The sequence below is a fragment of the Prinia subflava genome, chromosome Z (genome assembly GCF_021018805.1).
Source record: "Prinia subflava isolate CZ2003 ecotype Zambia chromosome Z, Cam_Psub_1.2, whole genome shotgun sequence".
In the NCBI taxonomy this organism is placed as follows: Eukaryota; Metazoa; Chordata; class Aves; order Passeriformes; family Cisticolidae; genus Prinia; species Prinia subflava.
This window is the reverse complement of record NC_086283.1, coordinates 7,878,872-7,899,566: the sequence shown is the minus strand read 5'-3', so window position 1 is coordinate 7,899,566 and position 20,695 is coordinate 7,878,872.

Here is a 20,695-nt window from a genome sequence, read left to right as displayed (position 1 = left end):
CTCTTTGTTTCTGTTTGTTTCTTTATAGACTCTCTTTTCTCTTTAAGTAATATTCACTGTTTTTTTTAAATTTACCTCAGTGTTCTCCTGTCATCTTGATTCCTGACACCACAGTTCTTCATGACTGAGCTCTGGAGCTTTATGCATGAGCATAACTGGAAACCACATTGTCCCAGGATATTGTTCCTACAGAAATGTACATACCTATTCCATCCTCCTTTACTGTGAATCATCTTGCACCTTTTTTCTTTTTCTTGTCTTCCCCCCTGCTGTAATAGCGTAGAGATATCGCCAATTTTGATTTGGTTCCTTCCACAGGAACAGAAAGGAAAAGGAACTCACTGGCCTTATGTAAACATCTGTGCAGGAAGGCAACAAAAACCTCATTCTCTACATAGCTATCTATACCCCAATTCCCCTGATGCCAGCACTCTATCTCAGAAAGTTATTTCAGCTATACTGGTGAAGAGCAAGTTGACTGCCAGTGTAATTACCTGCTGGACTAATACATGCCTAAACTCATTAACTTTTTTGGTTGGAAAATGTTATATATGTAGACTAGGTTTCAGATGTGTCAACATTTGGTGGTTGTGTTTAAAGCACAAAAACCCCCACAACCCTACAGATTAAGACATATTCAAATGGCTGCCAAAATGCTTCATTATGAATGACTGGTAGGCAGTGGTATAAAATGTTGACAATATTTAGGAGCCAGAACTCAGAGAAGCTGGTTTAGCTCCTCATGCACTGTTTATGTCCGTGCAAGATGGATACTTCCTCCAAAACTTTTGGTTTGGCTGGGCCAAAGAAGCAGCAGGCCAAAACTGAGTAGTGATAGCCCCAGCAAGTAGTTGCACATCAGCCCTGCACTGATGGCTCTGCCAGGAAGAACTGGTTGAGGACAGCTGACCTCTCTTCCCCAGCAGTATCCTACTAGAAGGACCCCAGCTTTCAGCATCCAACCATTGCCTTTGTGACTGTATCATTTTCTTCCTCACTGAGTTTTAATCCCTTAGGACTGGAGAAACTTCACACTGTGCCCAGGCACGGGCTCAGTTTAAACAGTCCATTCATTCCACATTGTAATAACCTGCTCGTGCCCTTGACGCTTCCAGTGAATGGAGAATTGGGACGTTATCAGTGACTAGTGAGGATGAAAGGAAATACTTCACCTCGGCTGTGGAAGTACCAGCATCTGTTATATTTTAGCTGTTATCTTTGGCCGGGGACCTATAACTGATCTCACAGCTAAGACAGGAACCATATGCAGAGAGAAACAAATTTTAACCCTCTCCTTGCCCATTGCTCATGGGTGCTCACTGCATGTGTTAATGTGAGAGACATTAACACTTCCTTATCAGGAAATGTCACCCAAACAAAGGGTTAATTACTAAATACAGTATTTCTGGTGATGAACAGGAAGAGATGATTTCTTTGTGTCCACGCACAGCAGCAGTATGACCAAAAGACCTTATCCAAATTATTGGGTGTCTGACATAAGGTATGGGTAGCTACCATACCTGGAAAGAAGCTACCTGCTTCTTTCCAGCTCTGACTGTGGTTTCATCCAACATTTTATCTACTCTGAGGACATTTATATCAATAATATTCAATGACTAAACCTAGTTAAAGAAAATTTGGGTGAAAGGGGACTTGTTAGTTTTGATGCTGCACCGCACTAGGAGGTGGTTGAAGCATTTAAAGTTGCTAAATTGGTGGTCCAAGTGTTCTAGAAATTATAAAGTCAATGTTTTTCCCGAAACCACTAAATTATTATAGTAGTATGTTGATATTGCAAATAATTTTTGAAATATGTGACTGTCCAATGGACTACAGAATTCAAAAATGAAAGCAAAAATTCAGGATGCTTTTCAGTTAGAGAGACCCAGAAGAGTGTTTTATGTTGTACTCCCATATGTTTATCATAAATGTTTATAATTTTCCCACACCATATAAGCAAACAAATGAAATTTACCCATCTTCAAGTCACTTCACAATTGTCAGCCATGGAGTTTTCCTTAGCTTTAGCTTCTTAATATATAGCTGAAGCTAACACCCACCTGTACCATAAGAGCTTCAAGAACTGATTTGGGACAAAGAGTACAGGAGGGGGCAAAACTCAAAACAAAAACAAATGCTAAAGCTCTTTACAAGGCATACCTAATTATCATTGATAGGGTTTTATTTTTTCTATTGTCGTTTAAGATCAGCATTGCATACTGTTTTGAGGTGACTCCATACTACTCTGTCTTAAATGGTCAGGGAAAAAAAAACCACCAAAGGCAAGCCAAAGAAAATATTAATTTTGAAACTATGAACTGATATTCACAATGAAGTAACTCCTTTGGCAACCACCTGCAGTAGTGCTTATATTGTTCATGCTTACAGTGAATAGGGAAAGAAAAGATTTTTGATAATTTGAATGAGAAGCGATGATATGAAACACACTGTAAAGAGGTTCCATGTGCAGTGGATTAAAAAGCAAACTTGCTATATTTCCAATATCATGATTGACACATTCTTTGCCTGGACAGTCTAATCTCTGTTTGTAAAAATGCCAGATAAGATAACTGGTTCTTGAAGGTTTGTAGCTCATTGCTACCACTCACAGCTTCAAAAAAAACCTTGTAATGCTGTTAGATAAAGTTGTTTTATTTGGAGGGTAATACTAAGAGTTCTCAATACACTTTCCCTTCATATAGCTCTAGAAAATATCATTAAAATATTAAACATTATACAGCCTATAAAACTACTGTTAAATAAAGCATTACCTTATGCATCATACTACTATTTTTTGTTAATTCTTATGGGAAAATGTGCTTTCCAGGTGTGCCCCTAATAAAGCAATTGAACACACTATGTGGCATGCCAAATTGCTTTTTGATGATCAAAATTCATCACCAGTTCCCAGCATTCAGGAAATAAATTAGGTAGTTTCAAATGGTACAAAAGAATCTTTCTCTTGGCACTCCTAGTGAAATGTTAGAGTAGTAAATAGATGTGCCTGCCTTTCAAATAGGCTGTCCATAGCCAGTTTCTGTTCACAAGACACTAACCACAGGGGAAAATGTTTTTTTAAACTTGCATTTCAGTATCAGCCATATATGAAATTTAACATGTTAAAGAAAAATTGATTTCTTTAAATACTATAGGTATTGAGGATTCAGGAGAAGGAAATATGCAGAATCTGAAGAAAACCAAAGTATCAACCATGAAAATAGGCTAAATAGCCAATTTCTGCACCTCTATTTCATTTTGTGTATGTAGAGGAAATAAGCTGTTCTGCTTAATGTTGCCAAGGTTTCCTCTTTGAAGATAATTTCAAAAGAGGTTGATTCTTTGCTAAACTTTTGAGTTGGAGTTTCCCAGCCTTTTGCTCCTTTCTTGCCTCCCATCCTCTCTGCTCAAGAGAAAGACAAGTTGCAAAAATTAAATCTATTTTTTCCAAAATTTAATTCAAGGTTTTCAAGACTGAATTTTTTTAAGGATGCATTAAGGCAGGACACATTTAGCTTTGGCTAAAATGATTGATTCAGCTGCCAACCAAGCTCCTGAGGAAGGTGATCTTTTGAGAAGGTATTGGACATAAATAATGAAAGCAGAACTCGCAAACATTTTCTCTGCTGACACCCCAGCAGTCTGGTAGAGAAGACAAACTGCTGTACTGAAGCCCAGACAAGTCAGGGGCAAGACAGAGACAGAGTCTCTGGATAGAAGGAATATTGTCTAATTCCTCCTAATGATTATTTTTAAATGGCAGGAAATTTTAATGTGCTTTTGTAATTCAGCAAGGGAAAGAGGCTGCTGTGTAGAGGTATCAGTGTGACAACATGTTATTTATTGCAAATCCTTTCTGTCCTTGCCATTTTAAATGACTTTTATAAATGAGTCTATGTAATTAAAAAGATTCCCTGGGGAATCAAGAATGAAGGCTGGGGTTGAGCCTTAAAAGGTACCTAACACCATTTGAAATCAATCACAGTTAGGTATGTACATTTTCTTGAACTCTCAACTGTGCCCCATCCTGGTTAGTCCAAAAATTGTGTCAAAGGAGCAGACAAGGGTTTAATTTCAGCTTATATTAAAGTTAACTAAATAACGTAACTACTATCTTCAGATATGTTTGTTCCCTTTGTTCACCATGTTAATACACTGCTCAGCTAAGCCTTAGGACTAAAATAAGTGATCCATGGTACTAATTAACATATTTATAAATCATTCTCTATGATCAAGACATTCATGGCTTTCCTGACATATACAGGAAGGCAAGTGCAGTTGCCAGAAATGTATTACAAGTGTAATGAAAGCAAATAGTCCAAAATGCTGAGAAATCAAACAAAGTCATATTAAAAATAACTTCAGTCATGTTTCCAGAAAAGTAATTATTTGCACAGTTCCAATACCCCACAACACCTGAAAATTTGGTAATGTTTAACATATGTCAGATTGTAGGTCCAAACCCAAACTGAGTTGTTGAAGTCTTTGCCCTGGAGGAAAACCATAAATCAGACAGGATATGAGAAATGCTGACTGATTAACACTGCTCAAGGATCAGGAGAGGCAGAGGCACTTCTAGCTGGTAAACTTGGAAAAGATGGTTAAAAGTGCACTGTAAAAGTGGCTCTGCCACTCATGGCATAGCTGTCATGGTGCATGGTGCGTATAAATTATTAACTCTAAATAATCTTCAGAAATTCAGCCTACTGAGTTTAAAAGAGTTCTCCAGGGCCAAGTTCATTAAAAGGTTGAAGTATTTTAAACTGTTTCAGTAAGAATTTTTGCAGCTAATCTCTGCAATTTTCTCTTTGAATCTAGGGACCATCAATGTTGGAAATGTTAGATTGCTTTTGAGATGAAGATTGAAAGAGAAAACTTTACTTAGTACTCATTAGACCACATCTGGAGTACTGTGTCCTGCTTTGGGCTTCAGGACGGAAAGGTGTTAATAGACTAGAGCAAGTTCAGCTGAGGGCCACCAGGATGGTTGGGGCAGTGAGGTAGGAGCCCTGGGAGTGGCAGTAAAGGGACTTGGCTTTGTTCAGTCTGGGAGAGAGGCAGCCCAGAGGATCACATAGCAGCCACTGCCTACTAGGAAGCTGTGAGGAAATGCCACCAGCCTCCTTAAGGAGGTGCAAGGCAAAAGGAAGAGAGACAGAGGGCATAAACTGAGAGAGGACTGGTTTCTATTTGACACAGAAAAATGAGTTTCACCATGATAGCCAAGCACTGGACCAGGGATGCCATGTGGTCTCCTTTCTTAGACGAGACCAAGTCAGAGGAAGCCTTGGGCAAAGTGGCCTGAATCCAGACCCAGATCCTGACTGCTTTGTGTGTCAGGATGGATTGGGTGGATGACCTCCCAAAGTCCCTTCCAGCCTGAAAGGCTCGGATCCTGAGTGAGGGCAGCAGAAGAAAGAGAGGCAGCAAGTAAAGGGTGAACAAAATGACCTAGTAAAACATATGTACCTTGCTAAAACCGGAAAGCTTAACTATTTATTTTACTTAGTAACCAAAACTGCAGAGTGACATAGTTGATTCTGACCATGACAATCCCCAGGCTACCACAAAAGTTGCAGCTCTACAAGGTTTTGCAGTATGTAATGTTGTAACGCTTTGCATTTGTGCAGATCTCCCATCCAGTGATCTCTAACCTTCTACAAATTTGACTAACGAAGACTCCGTGCAGTCCTTTGAGGCAAAGGATATATTGCTGCTAATTTAATTTCCGCAGACACAGCTTGCAGAAGGCTATCATACCTAAAGTTGTGCTGGCTTTGGCTATAAATTTTTGTGGGGTCAGAGGAAGTGGAACAGATCAGGTGTAGCGAGAGAACAAAATGATGGCCAGCTCTCCACTGAGCAGGCATGGAATGTTCTTCCCTTTCTGCCTGTCCTAGAGCAGCTACTACATGGACATCGATCCCTCCTTACTGCTGAATATTAAGTGTGGGTCTCAGCTTCCTGCTCACTGTCCTTGCAATTGGAAATAATTGGTGGAGCTCAGTTTATTTCCCACTGATGCTTAACAAAGCCGGGATAATGTTTTGTGAAAGAAAAAAAAATTAAGTCCTCTTTTCCTTTGGAATTACGGAAAAATGTCTCTGATACCTGGCCAGCAAATAACTTAAAGGGAGACAGAAAATCGATTGGCATGATGTTTTGAAGAGTAAGACTGACTAAAAATGTATACCCGTGTAGATACAGGGTGAACAGAGCTCCATTCCCTGCTGCTGCTTTTGGTAGGCAGATTATTTCTTCTGGAGCTGGATGAGCACAGGCCATGAATGAAACCGAAATTCACTGTTCCACACCTCAAGTTAGTGTCCTAACCGCCAGCCTATTATATTCCATTGTGCTGGAATAGAAAACCTCAAATGAGCAAAGCCCAATTTGGCTGTGACTAAATGAAATTTAATTAGAAAATTTCCAGCTAACACTAATCGTTGAGCAGAAATGCTGTATAACAAAATTGTGAAATTATTAAATGCTTGTTGGCAGTGATATATAAAATCAGCACTAACCTCACAGTGGAAAGGTAAGTAAAACCTGTTAGTTGCCCCTTGATTTCCCCAGTCAACATCCATTCCCTAAGAAGTACTCAGTGATTTGTGGAAGATTTTTTTATGTCTGCAATTACCATTTTAGAAAGTAGCATGCAGGCATGTCTTTTGTCTGAGTTATTTTTGTAGCCTACCTGGAGTAGGGAAAGAAATCAAGTTTTTCATACTTCAGAATTTTAATTTATTTTATAGTTGTGTTGTAATTTGCTTCCATTTGCCTTTTAAAAATTTTCTTCACATAGAAGGGAGTATTCCGCTGACACAAATGTAACAACCCTAAATTCTTATAGAATGATCATAAACCTAGGTAAAACCAGGCCGATGATTTCTGTGGGTGGGCTGGCTGGAGCCAGTGCTGGTGCAACAAGGGTGGAAGTCTTTTGGGCTGCCCCAACTGAGAGCTGTAGACATCTTTCCATCTCATCCCTTCCTTCCTCTGGCTTGCCCAATTACTAGGCTTAGCCTCAGGCCCTTGAGAAAAACCCTCATTCCCAGCACGAGGTTGTGGTGTGGTAACATTGCAGGGAATGTTACCATCTGGTGTCAGCAGTTCTTGTTGTCCCAACTCCTGGAGCAATTCATATTTTCCGGACACATGGGTGGCAGGATTTTTTGTGGCCGCCTTCTTTTGTCTCCTTAAGCACTCAATCTTCCTTGTGAGCCTCATGGGCAGCGGGCTCTCCAGTCAAAGCGTGGAAACATGGAGGGGGGCTTTTCCACCAGTAAGCTTTTTACAATGGATGTCCATTATTCAAAAGAAGGCCGGCAGTTTTATAAGGCCTGTGAGTACACATTTCCCAGCCTGTTTCTTCTTAAATTACCAGGAATGCAAAAATAACCAATAGTTTGACCTCTTAAATCACAAATTGGATAGGCTTACCATTAAAGGACATTGTGAATGTGTTTCCCATTATTTAGTTCATTTGGTGTGTTCAGCAGTGAGCTTTTGGATGTTTGGGGTCTGGGTTTTTTTTAATTCTTTGCACGAATCATTTGATAACTTTCCTTCCTGGACTTTGAATAGGTCCTCTGGAGCTGCAATAAGGGAAACTGAAGACTTTATAATGAAGGTTGGGTGGAGCTATAATATTCTTGCTGTAAAAATTAATAGGTTCATATTTTAAAGTATGGGTACAATAAATAGAGTGACCTTTATAAATTAGATCTATCCATCTTTTATATTTAGAGCCTGGTGAAAAAAGTTATACCAGAGAACTGTCCCAAACTGACACATGTTGTATACAGTTTACCAAAGACTGCTTTTCTGCCTCGGAAGGAAATAATTTTCTGGCAAATTTCTGCAGAGGGTGGGATCTGTAAAAGTGCTGCATGTGTCTCTGATCTTGTTTCTATTTCAGTTGATTATAATATTGTGTACTCCTCTTTCAAGTCTCTTCTAAACAATGTAAAATATATCTTACTGCATTCTGTGAAGTTCCTATTTGTCATTATTTTATCTTTTTTAATTTTAATTTTTTAACTAAGTTTTATCTTTTAATAGACTTATTCAATGTGGACATTGAATGATGTCCCCATGGCAGTGGGGATTTTACAAAGTATTTGTAAAAAGTGTTTTGGAAGAGTGTTTGCAAAAGAATTTATGTCTGATACTGTTTTGTTTTTTTTTAATTTTCCTTTTTTGTGTCTTTTAAATCCTCTTGTTACTTTTGTTTAGAGTTTTCTCATCTTCAAGTGTAATAAACTGGAGATTGAACAGGAAGGAATTTTACTGGAACAAGAAAGTTTCAAATATGTTATTGTTACTTCATTTCAGATTAATCAGGCTCTATAAAGGGAGAGACAGTGTGGGTCCTCCAAGTCATGTCTGTATTTTGGGTATGAGCCGGGAGAAATTAAGTGGCTGTATGTTGTTCACACTGTGGTAGGCTTGGTCCTCTTTATGCCACTTGTAGGAAGATTGTGATCTCATTTTTACTGTAACCTGCACGCTCTGCAAAAACTAGAGTTGCCTTTGCTTAGTTAGACAAGTGCTAAAGCATTTGCAGAGTTAGAGCCTGCTGTCATGCTTGTCTTTCTTGCATTTGTGTGTGGGTTTAGAGTGTGAGTGTGAGGTCCCCAATGACAAGGACAGCCACCTTCCTCCCCATCACACCTTTCATGGAGGAGACGTGCTCGGCATCTCTTCAATGGCTGACAGGCTTGAACAGGATTAATTTTGCAGTAGAGGGGGCATGGTTAGAACATGGGTGTTATTCCATAGCAGCTAAATTTATTTTCTGGGGGTGGGGAAAGGGTGCCCTTCCAGTCGCTTAGTGGGAAGTGAGCAATTGGTTGTTGTAGGGCTTTGTGTGGTAAACAAACAGCATGTGGATGACTTCTCTCTCTTGTACACTTTATTATTAACACTCTTGCTGTCACTGATAGCTTTCTTATTTCAGTGCTGTTTCCAGTAAATTGGTTTTATCTTAACCTGTCCTCTTTGCCTTTTGTGCCTCCAATTCTCCGTTCCAGCCCACTGCGGGAGGAAGTGAGTGAGCAGCACGTGGCTTGGAGTGTTTGAGTGGGAACACTAAACTGGGGAATACCATTCCTAAACCATGACAGAAGGAGACAGATGGCTTCATCATAGCTGTGATTATGATTTTTAAACTCCTACAGCTACTCTGTTTGCTAGAAGGGCAGCAGTGCAAAAGGCAAACTTCATCTGTCTGGCCAGGCTTTGAGAGTTCAGTTCATAGGAGTGAGGGCAAAATCAAGCCTTGATCTCTAAGGATAAAAACAGTTTACCTTTATTTTTCAGCTGGGGGCATATCAAGTGGCCTGCTGTCAGGCAGAGGAAATGAAAGAGGGATGAGACAGAAAACTGGAACTGCAGGTGGTTCTACTGGTTTTGTGATGAAACTGTCTTGTGCCTTTGATTCCTTAAAGGGGAACAGGCAGTATGGAAAACTCTCGCTTCATTTCAGTGTATGAGAAGGTAAAATGTGTTTCATTAAAACAAGGTTCTAAATGTGTTTCATTAAAATAAGATTTTGAAAAATATTTGGATGATGACCACTAGATTCTCAGAGATAGTTTAAAGCAACGTGCACGGCATTCCGCGAACAGATAAAACGTCATCTGTAATTCTTTGGATATATGCACTGTCATACTCTGTTTAAGGTCTTATCAGTAAAGCATGTAGAATAAAATTGCTGCCACTAAAAAGACATTGTTCTAAAATGGCTTTGTCAGTCAAATGAAAGGCAGGACAAGGAAAGGTCCTTTATTTAACTTGCATCTGCTTTTAATAGAGATATGTGAGCAAAACTCACATAATGAATGTTCCTAAAATGTTGTTGGGCTGTTCCTAGCTTTTCTTAAGCCAATGAATTTATAGACACTGTAGAATAGATAAACCTAAAGGTTTAGGATTCCACTTAAGTGGTCCTGTAGGTTGAAACACTACTGATATCTTACGGAGTAAACAATTTCTGTATAATCAGTCTGTGACCAAAGATAATGAACAAAGGACACACATTTCTGAGGTACATGGTGGAAAGAAGCAGTTTATGCATATAACACAGAAAAAAGGTATTTTGCTGTCACAGCATTTTCATTAGGTTTTTCTGTGTGTTTTTTGTCAAGTAATTTGAATTTTCTATTTATTAATAATTTGGTTAGTCTGTTCACCTTTTTTATACAGTGTGTTCCGATTGCTTGAAGTGCAGCAAAGTGCAGCACAAAAAGATAATCTGCGCTATGAATATATCATCTTTGCAGAGAAACCCTGTGTACACAGTAAAGGAAAGTAATAAAATTATATTTGCCTACAGGACAGCAAGTGGTCTCAGCATGCAAGGAACTTAACCCTTGTCAGATTATTTTGGAAGAGCCATCTGTAAAAGGGAGATATGAGCCTTGTGATATGCATATTCTGAAATCCTGTCTAAATACCAAGGTTTCAGTGCAGCCTGGCTATTCAGGCAGTAAATCTTACAGGGATATCTTTTTTGGCCTATAATATCTCAGGCCCTAAGCAGAACTAGAGATTGCTGTCCATTGCAGAGGACAGAGTCTGTTGAAAGTAACAACACCGAGTTAATTAATTCCAGGTCTATGCATTGATTCCAATTAATCACATGATATCATATATAAACATGAATACATCTGTATTACATTCAGAAGTATTTACTGTTTTGAAATTTTTTCTCTGAATAGCATAATTGCCTATAGGAGCTTGCAACATACCTGACTGTACCCATTTACACCATGTCCTAAAGAAGAAGGAAATTTTTGCATCACGGTCCGCACCAAGTTAGTTTCCCTTCTGAAGAAAGATGGTAAGCAGTAAGAAAAAATTATGCCTATGTTATAAAAACAAAACCAGATTTCATTATAGTATTGACTAAATATCTACAGAAGTGTTTCTTTTTTTAAAAAAAACCAAAACCAAAACCAAAACCAAAACCAAACCAAACAAAACAAAACAACAAAAAACCCCACACACAAAACAAAACAAAAAACAACCAAAAAAACCACTTGGCAAGCAAAAATAAGAAGTAATTGGGAGGAAAGGATCAGGGCTGTGAGTAGGAAGCCCCAAATATAGGCACCAGGAATTACATTCCTGTATCCAAAAAAATAAAAAAAGAACAAATGGAAATGGATTTTTTAGGGTCACAACGACCAAATGCACTCCAAAGCATGGCACTGATTGCCTGGAAAGAGTAGAAGTGAAACCCCAAGGGTTATGTGGTGGAGCAGTGAATTCCTGTTTCTGTCTGACGAGGTAATTTTGGTTAATGTCTCTGGTGAATGGTGAAGCTTCTCTGTTAGTGGAAATGACAAGAGGGGGTGAATGACCTATAGCATCACCTGTCTGCTTTTGATAGCAGATGCTAAAGCACAGCATCTCGTTGGAGAGCGAGAGGCGTTAACTCACATTTTTGCCTCCCAAAGTTATTCCAGCCAAATGTCTGTCATTATCAATACATCTGTCATGCTGATCCTTGTGGGTAAGAACTAATGGTGGGTGTTCATTTATTTTATGGAACTTGTTTTATTGGTATGTTGGATATTTTTAAAAGAAACTACTCAACAATTCCCTTTATAGCCAAGCAGCACATTAGTGCATAGAGTAATAGTACAATCAAACCCTTCTACAAGGAAAGAAATGCTGCTCTTTTTCTAGGAATTTAGCAGCATCCAGCAACCACAGTGATATATGCTAGGTTCATGTATTCTCCCAGGGAGAGAAGGTAAGGGAATAATAACAGATGCTAGGCTGGGTTTCGCTCTCTTGTGATAATAAAAACAACATTGAGGGTTTCAAGAGGGAAAGGCCTAAATGCAGAAAGTGTTGGAAGATCTGGTTGAAGATTAGTCTTTAAACCTCACATGGGGGAAAGGGAGGTGAGCTCTTTTCCATAAATCATCCATATACTTAATTTGATATCAAACATGAACCTTAACATGTGTCATATAATCTGTTTTAATACACATGGGTCTTATAAAATTGTGTGAGCCAAGGACTGTACTGATTTACACAAGTTTAAGCAAGTCTTTTGTTAGGCAGCAAAAGTACCTTAATTTAGAGTACTTTCATTTAGAGATAGAATTTAGGATGTTTTTAGCAATTCTAGTAGTTATCCTCATAAAGGTGCTGACTGAAATCCTGTTGGTGTAGTTGGAAAGATTCTTATAGCTTTGCAAAGGGAGATTCATTCCCTTAAATGCAAGTGGTTATCAAGATGTGGCAATTAAACAGGGAGAGAAACTCTCCTGGAGCATCTTTACTTTTCTATTGTTTTCCTTTTTTCCTTTCTTTCAATTTTTCTTTTCTTTTTTTTTTTTTCCTTTTCTCATTTCTTTTTGTTTTCTCTTTCCTTCTTTCTTTCCCTGGCTTCCATATTTTTCCTCTTTTCTTTTCCCCTTTCTTCTTTCTTTTCTCTTTTTTATCACAGTTTCAGTCCTCAGATCTGAGCCAGGAGGAAAAAGTTCTTATTTGGAGGAAAGTACACCTCTTGTGCTGTAGTAGTTGATTTTGGGAACAATGTGAAAAATCAGCAGGACTAGCAGACCACTTCCGTTGAATGTAGGTCCCTCAATTTGGGATTATCAGCCCTGCTTCTCTCACACAGTGTGGCCTCCAGGCTTTGCTTCACCAGCACACTCAGAAGATACCAGAAATTACAGTGTGCTTCATAGGTTGGCAGAGGAATGAAAATAGAGCTAAAGCAAGCAAAGGAGGATTTCTTCAAAGACAAGGCAGCAGCAAAGCAAGATTTGAAGCATCAACTAACAGGCAAGACCTAGAAAAACAAAGAGAGTTACTACATCTAAGTATTTGAAGAGAGTCCATTTTTATCTAATTTAATTTATATTGGGGTTTTTGGTATCCCTATTAATAATCTATATGGTGTGAGTAAAGTCACACTCTGGTCATTGTGAGGTGTGGTGTTCGGGATTTTTTCCGGTTAAATAGTTAAAAAATATATTTGGGAAACTAAACAAAGAGATATGCAAGGAGACATGATAAACTTCTTAGCTTGAGCAAAAAATGAAGACTCAATCTGCAAAATACTCTGAAACACAAAATGCCTGCAAAGTAGTTGTGAAAATATATCAGTTCATAAAAAGGTATCTGTAACAGATTAAAAATGAAGTGAAAGCAGGAATACAGGAACTGCAGGAATCCCTGCAGGACGAGAAGTGCTAGTTGTGGCTGGATTTAGGAATTTTCAAGCTTTCCTACTCCAGTCAAAGGACAGAATAAAGGTATTTTTATACTGACATTTCACAGAATTCCTGCAGGAATCCTCATTTAAACAAACAAACAGAAAAAGATGATGATTCTGGCACACTAGAAACATCGTAATCTGACCTGTGAGGAAAGATTCCTGAAGAATCTGGAAATGACAAAGATCTTAATTTAAATGTAGGAAAATTCTGAACTTGTGTGACCGAGGCACAGGGAATTCAACACTTTTAAATGTGTTAAAAATACAGATGATTTATTGCCATAGTTAGATGTAAGGAAACTTTAATCTTCTGGAATACCAGATCAGTATTTCTGATTAAACAAAACAAATACATAAAAATCAGGTTTTATCTGCATGATGTATTTGATTAAAAGTAGCCATGTCCTGTTTGAAACGTCATTTTTTAATTTTACTTCTCACATCTTGAAAGCATTTCAATCCTTTCTACAAATGTTTTGTGGCACTGAGAGTGTTTCCCAAGTGTTAATCACAGGGAACAGTTAGTATTGTGATGGGATATGATCCAATAGTTAACTGGAGGAAGAGGTATAGTTCCATGGAATTTGGCACCAACTGGATCAGGCTCAAGGTGTTGCAAAATCAAACCTTGAGTGACTTTGAACTGGGAGAAGAAAGCTATATTCTGATATTTTTCCTCTGACAGAAAAATTTTCTTTATTCCATGGAAAGTTACTTCATTGGGACTTTCAATAGAGAGAGGTAATAACATCAGGATTATGGCAATGTCTTACAAATTCAATCAAAAATTACACATGAAACAATGGGTTTGTTTGTTTATTTGTTTTTTGTTTGGTTGGGGGTTTGTTTCTTTTTTGTTGTTGTTGGAGAGACGTTTGTTTGGGTTTTTTCGTTGTTTTTTTTCTCAGCATTAAATCCGAGACATTAATTTTTCTACTAAATGGCTTGGGACTGCTTCAATCATACCAGATATTATTGCAGAGAATCATACAAATGTAACTCAGGGGACTTGTGGGATAACAACTTAGTGTGGTTCAAAAAGGTTTAAATGGCAGCATTTGGGTATAGCTATTTTTTCATAGTTTCTTTCTGCTGAAATATTTTAACTGAAACAGTAACAAAAAATAAGGTATTGTATTTAGCTTTAAGGTCACTTGAATAGCTGAACAAAGTATCTGTATTTTTCACCAAAGAGACTGAAGAGGAAAGAAACTTCATTTCTTTTGAGTTAGTAAAAAATACAAGTTCTCCTAAGTAGGAGAGAATATTTGTTTAATAGATTGACCTTTGAAGCAAAACTGATGACCTTAAATATAGGATGCATAGGTTCCTCGACTGAAAGAGAAATATGGAAGGTGACTTTTTTCAGTAGCTCTGAGTCTTTCATTCAACATAGTATGCTGCCTGCTGTCTTTTCCTGTCTGCATTCTTCATACCCTGTCTAAAAGATACACAATCTCATTCTTTTTAATTCCTTCTCAGTTATTCCATGTGTTACCATACATGACTCTCTCTTTTTTACTTGAGTGGCTTTTTGCGTACTTTTTCCTTGACTGATTGGACATGTGCCTGCCTTTTTTATTTAGACACCTAAATTTGCCAAAAATACTGAATTCTTTTCCTTATCTGAAAGCAAAGAAATCATTACATGCTGCAAGATCAGTGGGAGAATTTTGGTCAAAGCACAGAAAATACAAAAGTGAAAAGTACTGTGAAAAGTAGATAGAGAAGCTATATGAAAACTTGTGTAAAAAGTTTTTTCCTTTTGATAAAAGATTTGTAGCATACATTATTTCTAATGTATCTAATTTGGCTTTTGAAAGAGATTTTTGATTTTGGGAGCGGTGTTAAAACTCTCTTAGCTGTCCTTATTATATGAAGCACAGCCACCGATGACATCTTGGGTAGTGAAGATTATATATGAATATGAAATTATATGATCGCTAACAGATGTAATTCAGCCTCAGTATTGTTTTTCTTCCATACTGTGCTTAAATATAAGGAAAAAAATGTGATGCTGAAGGTATTCTGTTCTACGATGGCCATTAGAGAAAAACAAGCCTTGCAAATTTCATTTCATGATGTGGAAAAAATAAACAGCAGTGATAGCCTGTTTGCAAAAACCCTGTTCAGCCACTGGCCTTGAATTCTTTTTTCATGCTGACTATGTACCCAGGTAAGTCTATTCAGTGAAGGAATTCCTAATTTTTGTACAAGAAAACTGGAGAAAAATTTCCACTGAATAATATTACGACTTTTCTAGAGCTGACTTCATTGATGACAGAGTTTAGTTTATCTAGATGATTAATTACACAGAAAAAAAAAGGAATAAATCCTATTGATTGAGGTAGAGAAAGTACAAGCTGATCTCACTTGAGCTGACTATTATTATTGTTGTTGTTTTAGAATACCTTGGCCAGGAGTTTTATTTGTATAGAAATGTGCAATTTAAATTCTGAATATATACCTCTTTCATTGAATTTTGAAAGGCATAAATTTTACTTAGTGTAATACTCATCCTTATTTGCACTAAAACCATGGACTTCAGTTGACTATAATTTTAAGTAGTCAAAAATGCTTTTATTTCAATATCTCACTGAAAATGTGATCTGTAGGAGATTAATGCACAATTTAGGGAGTCATACAGTGGAAACCTTTTGGAAAAAAATATTTAGATACAAACACTAATAAAAATGAAGAAAGTTACTTTGGAAGTGTATGTTATAGGAAGGGAGAGAGGTGGAAATTCTGCGTGTGGAGATTTTTTTCTTAATTTGTATTCACGATGTAGAAATATTTGTAGAAGCGTAACATCTAGGTAGCTCAGAAAATTTACAGCAGAGTGGAAATCTCGTAATTTTAGATAGTTTTTCTTACTAATGCTGAAATTAAGGTGTCTTAATGTTGGGTTAGTAATATCCTCTGTATGGCATTTTAACCAAGGTAATGCATGCTAAATACAAATTTTAATAATTTTTCATATTTCTTGTGACACATAAATCAAATATCAAAACAAAAATAAAAAATAAACTTCCCTCTATAATTATACTCTTATAACAATTGTTATAACAATTCTCTTCTTGTATATGCTTAAATATTTGCTAGTTATTGGGATTTTGACTTGTTTTTTATATACAACATGCTTTTTTGGAATTGTTTGTCTAAACCATATTAGATACAGTTTTATATTTTCATGGGGTAAGCTGTGGCATACATATATCATCAGTTCAGTAAATTGAACTCTTATTTTATTACATTCAAAATTGCTAGCATGTAACCCAGAGAAGGTTATGTATTAATGCACAATTTTGCTGCTAATGTGTGCGACTGAAGTCCTTTCCACATAAATTCATTGCACGCTTTCTAAGACAGCGCTTTGGGCTGTTTCCTACTCCAGCCACAGCTTTAGTCCTGTTTCTGATCTTAGACTGAACCTCTGTTGATGACTCACTATTGATGGAATTTTTATTTTGCTTAAAATTATCGTGTGGGGGGAATATTGTCAATTCACATGACCCTCAATTCTGACCTGTGGTTTATGTCCCAGTGTAACTAATTTTGCTTGAGGCACAGAGTTGAGGACTAGAAGGGCCTCAGCTGAGGGCGGAAAGGAAAGCATTCCTATGCTAATTTGGACAAAGTCTTCTCTATCTTTCAGCTTCTCTTATTTAACTTACAAAAATGTGATCAATAGCCCTTGGCTATCCCGCTAGGTCTGAGTAACTCTGTATTGGAGCACTATTTTTAAAACAGCATTTGCGCTCTAGATGTGGACCTGGGTAGCAGCTCTGTTGGCAGAACTTTCCTACAAAGCTTCCCTTTACATACTCAATTGAGGCTTTGCACAACCACTCATGGGCATCTGTAGAGAGCTCCCATCACACCACAGAGCACTAAAGTGATGTTTTCTCTGAACTTGGTAAGGGTACTAAAAATTGCTTTTCCTCTAGTTGATTCTGAATTGGTCATGTTTGCAAATTTGGAACAAAAAGCTTTTTTAGGATTTGATCCAAAAAGATAACATATTATAATGCTGCTTAAAAAAACCTAGAATCATTTGTTGCCAAGCTTGAGAAAGAGCCCAGTTAAACCTATTTAAGTCCTCTCTCGTATATCATTAGAGATTTACCATTCAAAATCTCTCCATTAATGTTATTTATGGACCATTCAAAGTAATATTATTTTATGTTAGGGGGAAATAAAACTTTAGGGATTAAATATTTTACTTGTCAGTGTTCATTCCAGTAAATGTATTTTTCCCTGGGTAAATCCTAGAGTTCTTAGGATAATAGCTTGCACTTGTAAATACTTGTATCTGTGACCCTGATCACTCTTTTCTCATCAAAAATGAAATAATTATATTTCACAAATAGTTCAGCCAGCCAACTTTTGCTATGTTGTCCCACAGTTCTGTTTTGTAACCTGAGGCTGACATTTCATAGTAAAATCAGGAACAGAGCTATGAGGAATTGACTCCTAGAAGATCCTAGCTACGGCTTTTTGAAAGCAGAAATAAATTTGGTTCAGCTATATCCCATTCACACTTGATAAGATCCTGTAGGTGCACAGGTTCAACAGTGGGTAGTCTGGTAGTAATGAAAACAATTTCTCCTTTTCTTCACAAATTTTAGATTGACTCATCATGCACCATCAGAAAGATGGTTTTGTAGGGGAAATCACTTCTTTCATGTCCATACCTTTCAGTTACTGGCATCGCTGCTAAGGACTGAGTGACAGTTTTGTTTGGAATTTTTCATAGGTAATGGATAAAGATTTTACAGTCTGCCAGAGTCATCCTGAAGAGAATTGTAGGTTCCTGTGGTGCATGGGATATGGACAGCAACCTCTGTGTACATAATGTGTTTAGGAGTTATTGCATATGCATGTGCCTTTGTGCAGGTAAATCTTCCCTGTAAGGTTGTTCTAATGAGACCAACAAATCCAGCCCAGGACTGAGTCTATTGCACACCACAGGGGGTTGGTTCTTGGAAAACCTGGTGTGTGATGCACCCCTCCCAGCTTGCCAGTTTCTTGTCTGTGAATCACAGTGCTGGTCTGTACCTGAGCAATGCTGAATCCTCCAGGGCTGTCTGACAGCCAAGAGCCAGTCAGTCATCACTGTGCCTACAGTTTCAATCTTCATTCTTTTGCTGATAGTGCTATTTATTTGTCCATGCAAAAGTGTTCCACAATTATCAAATGAAAAATAATGAAAGGGTTAGAGAAGCATTTTCAATCTACATCTGGAAACAGAGGAAAAAGTTTAGGGCTGATATCCTTGATTAACCATACAAAGTGAAGTACTTACTGGGCTCAAAATTCAAAAAAAATGTGGATCTGTGGCAGTGCACAGCACAGAAACAGGAAAATGTAAATTCCAGATTGGTTTTATTTTATGCAGGTTACTGGGAGGAAAAACTGTCCTTGAGTGGGATAGGGATCTTTCATCTGTTTTGTTGCTATATATAAGACCTTTTTTCCTTTCCATACTGTGAATGTATTTTGCATCATGGCATACACATTTGTGTTGCTGTGGAAACACAATAATATTATTTTCGTTGTCCTAGGAAACAGAGATGCAACACCTGATAGTGGTTGTTGTACCAGTTCGGAGGGATGTTTATTTTCTTTTCTGTCTAAAAAAGTCTTCCATTCCCTCCTGTACCTGAAATAAGAGAGGTTCTTGTGATTATTAGCATTATCTTTAAGTATCCATTCCCACAAAATAGGACAGGCACTTCACACACAAAAATATTCAGTCTCAGCAGCGAAGGCTTTCCAGTTTATGGCACTGGTCCAGGTAAGTCACTTTTGCCCTTGCTTAACATCAAACTTGTGAGAAGTCCCACTGAAATCCATGGGACTGCTCGTGTGCTCAAAGTTGAGAGCATGTGTAAGTGCTTTGCTGGACTGATGCCGAACTAGAAGTACATGACTGGCCCGTGGCTCAGAGCAAGTGCTTGAGAACCTGAGAAAGTTTGTGGCTATTGATTTGGTTTTAAAATGGAAGAGGATGTATTACCTATCCTTGAGTTCCCATGTTTCTAGCTACTCAGTCATAGGATCACAGAATAAATTGAGTTGGAAGGGATCCACAAAGATCATCGAGTCCAACTCCTGGCCCTGCACAGGACATCCCAAGAAGCACACCATGTCCCTGAGAGCACTGTCCAAACTTCTTGAACTCTGTCAGGCTGGTGCTATGACCACCTCCCTGGGGAGCCTGTTCCATTGGCCAACCACCCTCTGGGGGAAGAAACTTTTCCTGGTATCCAACCCAAACCTCCCCTGGCTCAGTTCCATCCTGAGGCCATCCCCTCAGGTCCTGTCACTGGTCACAAGAGTGAAGACATCAGGGCCTGTTTCTCCATATGGAGACATTAAAAAACAAAATGAGGTCTCCCCTCAGCCTCCACTTCTCTAGGCTGAAGTTTTTATCATTTTGGGAGAAAAAGGAATTACAGAGTGAATTTTAGGGGAAGTTGTATACAGGGAAACTGGTTGCCTTATGCCATGGGAATGTATGGATTTGTCGTGGTTTAACCCCCGCCACCAGCCAGGCCCCACACAGCCGCTCGCTCATTCCCCTGCCGGTGGGATTAGAGAGAGACTTGGAAGGATAAAAGGTCAAGCCCTTGTGGGTTGAGATAAAGACAGTTCAACAGGGAAAGCAAAAGCCGCACACACAAGCAGAGCAAAATGAGGGATTAATTCAGTGCTTCCCATGGGCAGGCAGGTGTTCGGCCATCTCCAGGAGAGCAGGGCCCCATCCCGTGCAGCGGTTACTTGGGAAGACAAACGCCATCATTCCAAACACCCTTCCCTTTCTATTTCTTCCTCCCACATTATACACCCAGCCTGATGTCATGTGGTCTGGAATATCCCTTTGGTCAGCTGGGGCCACGTGTCCTGGCTGTGTCTCCTCCCAGACCCATATGCACCCCCAGTCCCCTTGCCAGAGTGGCTGTACAAAAAGGCCTTGACTCTGTGTAAGCCCTGCGCACCAATGACAAAAACATCTTTATGTTATCAACTCTGTGTTCAGCACAAATCCAAAACACAGCCCCATACCAGCCACTGTGAAGAAAATTAACTCTAGCCCAGCACAGGGCCATAGAGGTGGTTTTCTGAATGTTTCAGCAAAAGTTTTTGCAAAGAATTGCTTTTTCTGCTGCTCTTCTGTGCGAAGGGAAGGACAGGCTAGCATTATTGTCCCATTATTTTATTAGCAATGAAGCCCCATATACAATTTGTAGGTTTTTGACCATGTGCAGTTATGCACAAAGTTTTAATCTTTTTTGTTCCATGTGTCCCCATAAAATCTGTTTTCACAGAATCATATGATGAAAAATTATATTTATTTTATTTTATATATATTTATTTTTATATATATTTATATTTATATATATTTATTTTGTATATATTTATTATATTTATTTTATTAAAAAACTT